This window comes from Lytechinus pictus, chromosome 18 (assembly GCF_037042905.1).
Source record: "Lytechinus pictus isolate F3 Inbred chromosome 18, Lp3.0, whole genome shotgun sequence".
NCBI lineage: Eukaryota > Metazoa > Echinodermata > Echinoidea > Temnopleuroida > Toxopneustidae > Lytechinus > Lytechinus pictus.
Genome location: NC_087262.1, coordinates 2,817,188 through 2,823,268, shown reverse-complemented (window position 1 = coordinate 2,823,268; position 6,081 = coordinate 2,817,188).

The window sequence follows — 6,081 nt, the reverse complement described above, 5'->3', positions numbered from 1 at the left end:
CGGTCAAGAATAACCTTTTTTTTAGACGATCTTGGAACAAAGATATCTTCTCTTCGTTCGGCGGATATTAATACTTAATCAAAATGGAATTGGAAAATGCATAAAGATGACCAAATATAGGCCATGATAACGATGACCGATGCTATTTTCTCTACAAAACAAACAATACAAAGTGAATATACCGCCAGACGGTCCCGCTGAACCAGAGAGCTATATTATCATTTATCTTTAAAGTGAACGAAATAATCAGTTATCATATTAAGGAATAATACTGCGGTCATATCTGTAAGATGTAGCTTTTGAGGACAGTAAAGAGTCAAATGGTGAAGGTAAAGAAATGAAAATGTTTTCTTGTCATTTTCAAAACTGGTCAGTTTATTTGACCGTCGGCATGTTTTTATCTCCTTCATGAATGCTTCTTCATTTTGAATTCTTCCATACTATTTTTAATTTTTCTATATATCTGCGTCTCTGATTTCATTTTTATTCGAAACGATTTATCTAATTCTCTCATTTTTTTTCATTTTCATTACTTATACCATTTATTTCATGATCTACTTTGTTTTCTTGAATTTCTTGATTCTATCATTCTTTTGTTTTCTTTTAACTTTAAGAATAATTTTCCAATTCACTTTTTGAATTTGTTTCGCCTTTTTTATTCATTTTTTATATTATTTCTTCTAAAATTTTACGTCATCATAATCCATGGTTATACTTAGTCCTGTGCTAGATAGCGGAATGTCCCATTTAAAATGAGGTTTGTATACCGGGTATCGAACCCATGATAGCCCGTTCATGTGGTAAGTGCTCAACAAGTGATCCATAATGCCCGGTGATTTTTATTTTGCAATTTTGTTTACTTAACTTTCAGAATAAGTGCCAGAATTGCGCTCCATTATGCCTAACTTATAATATAGCCGGTGGTTTCTTTTGAATGTTCATCAGTGTATGAATATCACCTTCTTCATTTGTGTTTATTCCATTTCCGTTTTCTTTTTGGCAGAGTCCCTAAAACCTGATGCATGTGCCCCTTACCCCCCCCCCTCACCCCCACCCCACACACACCTTCCTGAGCCACTCAAAACTATTTGTCATGAACTTGATCACCGCCATGATCAACCAAAGCTCTCTCGGATTTTCTCTCGACTTCCTCGAAGTTTGAAGCTGTGACCTATCGGCAAACTTCAAAGCGGGGTCATGACCTCAAGGAAGCAGAGGTCAAGTTGATCTCATCTCCATTTCTCTTTTTTTTTCTTGTTTAAAACAGCCTTTTTGTTAACTTCATGCTGGTTTCTAGCCTATGGTGAGTAATCTTGATGATTATTTTATCTCAATGACGTTGAAGGCTCCACACATGCATGCGAATAAAAGCGAGTTATAAGAGCCACTAATTGTTTTACTTCTTTGTGTCAATTTCGTACCGGTGGTAATTGTTTGAGAGGTATATTGCCACTGGCGGGCATGAAGCCCCTTTACCCTGCACTTGTTGTATTTGTTAAGATTTTGCCTAGATGTATCGCTCTGATATCCCATTTTAATATCATGCTCAATTTCAGATTCTCTCGCGTTTTCTGTTTACATCAAATGGAAGTTGGCCATTGTACATACTTACTTAGCCAAGTTTCAAAGCCGTACGACTTCCATTCTGGAGTCACAGCCAGTAATGTACTGTCCTTGCCTGAAATGTACACTGCCCCAGGCATTACGTAGGTATGCCTTATTTGGGCATACAAAGGACTCGCCGACCAGCCCCCTCGGCGGCGACAGCGCAAAAGATCAAAGGAAAATCACGCCCCGCCCACCCGATGGCAGGTTGGCCACGCCTCCTAATGTATGACAGGGGAGCTAAAATAATGTAATAGGTGTAATAGAAGAAGTGCAAATGAACAAGTGGGAGGGATGTAAGGGGGTAAGAAAAAGGCAATATCGACTCTTTTTCTATAACGTCTGCTTGAATGTATTATGTTTTCAGATGAAAAGACGTTGACACGAAAATGACAATAGGAGAGGCTAAATCAAGCACAAAATGCTCAATGTCGTGTTTTATGGTAACAGTAACAAGTCGTATATTAACACCACGCTCACAATACTCTATTATCATTAGGTTTTTATTGACTACTCTAATCTGATGGGTAGAATGTGTAAATCAGATTTCCGCTCAAGTCCCATTTAAAAGAAGCAAGCAAATGGGCTAATTTGTTTGCGGTAGATTGTAATTTTAGATACGTGAAGTTTATTTGACGCTGGTATGCTTTTCAATGGCTTGTTGAACACATTTTAAATGAATTTTATCATTGCCACACATACTCATCTAGTCTATTTCAAGCCAAAATTGTGTGTTTTTCGCATGTCATTAGCAGTATATATATACCATTCTGTCGGAATAACTTGGTTATATGCGTCAAACATCAATCATCTGAGAAAAATTTGCAAAATAGGTTTATGAAGAATACATCGAAGAAAATAAACGACCAAAAATAATACTCAGTTAAACTTCAGCTAGTTATTTGATGCTTACAACAGAAAGCATTAAGTACCACCAGGGGGGCCGTTAAAGTAGTTGCAATTGTTGTAACTTTGCAATTATGGCAACTACCATGGAAACCTTGATTATGATTGGCTGCTGAGCCCTGTTACCATGGTAGTTGCCATAATGACAAAGTTACAGTTTCAAGTCCTTTCTGAAACGGGCCTGATCCAGCCAGCGACGCTTCGCGACCGTCACGGATCCATGAATACTAATAAAAGAAGGTCCCTGGACACCCCCCCCCCCATTCCTGTAGCACCATCCCTGATTGTCCACCACTGCTGCATTACCCCCCCCCCCCCTCGTCCTCAATCGTCATTATCCAATCACATCATCGTACAGTTAAATGTTATGCATCGTTATGAATCATGACAACTGTCAACCTCAAAATCAACATTGCTATTTAGATCATAATTGTCTTCGCTGGCAGCCAGGGGATTTTCAAATCAAAGGTGGTAAAGAAAGGCAGCCAAGGAGGTAAAAAAACACACATGAGACGGCTTCTCCCTTTGGCTGCTACACGAAATTCGAGGGGGGGGGGCACGTCCCTAAGCCCCACCACGAACACCCGCCGATACACAAAATAATAGAAACGCAACTAAATTAATATTCATCATTAAAGGGGGCAAGCTGTGTGTGGGTATATCATTGCATGCCGTTGTTGTTGTTGTTATCTTGGGTTTTAAGGAGCGTACCATTCAGATATGAATATTTATGCCGTTTGCATAATAGCTATAGTCTTAAAATGTACCTTGCATAAAAATGAATAATTCAGAGAACAAATTGGCCTACAATTTCATTTGTACTAAAAGTTTTGTCTACAGGAAAAGTACTTGCTTATTAATTGGTAACCTAAGTTACTGCAGTATGAATGCGAAGACAAGTGAATTATAGTGTTCTTACCACTAAAGTGTGTTTATATTTCAAGACTACACTGCTAAGAATGTTGCATTATGGGTCAGGAATCGGGTCGTATATGAGTAGTTGAGGACTTGAGGTGGCTCCTGGTTCGTATTTGCTTTTTTTAAGAATAAAACAGAACCCTATAGCACTATATGAGCATTATATGCAAAAATGAAGACATATTATCTAAAACGTTGGGAAGGTATTTATTTTGGGAAATGTATTCATACAAAAAGTTTTGTTGTCAATTGCGTCACTTTACTTTTTAAAGAACATTGAAAATGTCATATAAAAAGAGAGCGTGCATTTATAAGCGAAGTTTGCATTAAAAGTACTTTAAACTTCCGTCGAAAAAGCAGAGACTTATGAATGCTTTTTTTAACTTCGTGTTTATTACCGTTCAGTCATGATGAACAACATAGCCAAAATATGATAACACCAATTAGTGTAACAACAAATATCTTGTGAACATTACGACCAAAAATAACTCATCTGTAAAGTGAGAATAATGATAAACTTATTGATTTGAATCTCCGATTTTATTGTTCCACTCTCCAAAAACGGATAAAATGAGTCACCAAGAATACCTTTTCTCTTTCATATACTTTATATTGTGACATAAATATAATTATTTTTCTACCACAGTTAGACAGAAATTTTTTTCCAGTCAATGCCATCACATAGCATTTTGTAGGGTAACATAATTACATTGGTTTACTATTTTAAAACTTGCTTACATCATAAGCAATTTCTTGCATGATCTATATTCCAAAAAAAACAATAAATAATTAAACATTAATGGTAACTTTTTCAACTTGTCATGGCCATGGGAAACAGGGTGCTGGGGGTGTAATTTTCCATAGGCAGGACCCCCTTGAAATCTGGTAGGTATGCTAAATGGCCGACATGTCGAAATGTATTATAAACACAATCACCTCTTTTTTTAATGAAAAATGAAAACCATTTTTTTTTCCTGGAACAAATTTACCTACTTTTTGTAGCAAAAACTTCATTTGTTTGCTAGTCAAAATTTCCTCGAACAAAGTCATTCATTTTGTAGCGAAACCTTTTTTTTTGCTTGTCAAATTTAAACTAGCACCCCCCGTAAAAAAAAATCGTTACCAGGGCCTTGCAAATTGGTAACTGAGCTGCGGATGCAGGACTTCATAAATGGGGACCGGAACAAAATATCTAAGGGCAGTACGAGGAAGAAGAAGACGAAGAAAGAGAACGAGAAGGGAAAGAAGAAGAAGAATGTGAAGAAGAAGAAGAAAAAAGAGAAATAAGAAGAAGAGAATGAGAAGGGAAAGGAGAAGTAGAGGAAGAAGAATTTTACAAGAAGAAGAAGATGAAGAAGAAAACGGAGAAGAAGATAGTTGTTCAGAATCATTATAGTTATGACGATAAGCGACAGGGGATAAAGTTATACAATTGGCTTACAGTGTGCTCATTTCTAATAACTATGATCAATGCTGTCTCCGAAGTAATCCAATTTCATTTGATATGTATTGTTTATATTCTTATCAAAATGTAGACAAAACGGTCAGCTAATTTCAGTCATACAGCACTGGCTAATTTACTAAAATAGCGCCATCATAAACAAATTACCTCCGCGAGGAGAAGGTAATACCTGATACAATATACTTATCTTTCATATCTTTTTTTATCGGACAATTAATATGTTGTGGGTTTTTTTGTATAATATTAGGGGGTCGCCATTTTCCTTATGTCTTCTCCATTTTTAAAACACACCAAAAAAAATTGTGTCCATGTCTTATACCAATGCCACTCCCCCCCCCCTTCTCTCTCTTTCTTTCCCCCCTCTCTCATCCAATCTCTCTTCTTTTCGTCCCCTCTCCTCTCTATATACCCCGTCACTCTTTCTCATTCAAACTTACCTCTGATCGGCAGTGTTAACAATCCCTCAAAACAATGGAATGTAATAAAATAGAAAAATAAAACAAGAAGTTTAATGACATATATTTAAGAAAACAAACGAAGGATCCGGGTCATATAGCTCTATAATGATAATTTAATTGAGAAAACAATAATAAAGAACAGTAATAACAACCTTAGTCGTCCCATCCTTCTCATTCTTAAAGGTCAAGTCCACCCCAGAGAAATGTTGATTTGAATAAATAGAGAAAATCAAACTAGCAAAATGCTGAAAATTTCATAAAAATTGGATGTAAAATAAGAAAGTTATGGCATTTTTAAGTTTAGCTTATTTTTCACAAAACAGTGATATGCACAACTCAGTGACATGCAAATGAGAGAGTCGATGATGTCACTCACTCACTATTTCTTTTGTTTTTTATTATACAATATTTCATTTTTTACAGATTTGACAATAAGGACCAACTTGACTGAACTATATAGTATTAAACAATGCTAATTCCACATGTTCAGGAGGAATTAATCATTGTTTCACTTGACAATGAGGAGTAAATTAGAATATTTCATATTTCAAATAATAAAATACAAAAGAAATAGTGAGTGGATGACGCCATCAGTCTCCTCATTTGCATACTGACCAGGATGTGCATATAACTGTTTTGTGAAATTAAGCAAAACTTTGAAATGTCATAACTTTCTTATTTTACATCCGATTTTGTGGCAATTCCCCCTGATTAAAATCAAAGATAGAAAGA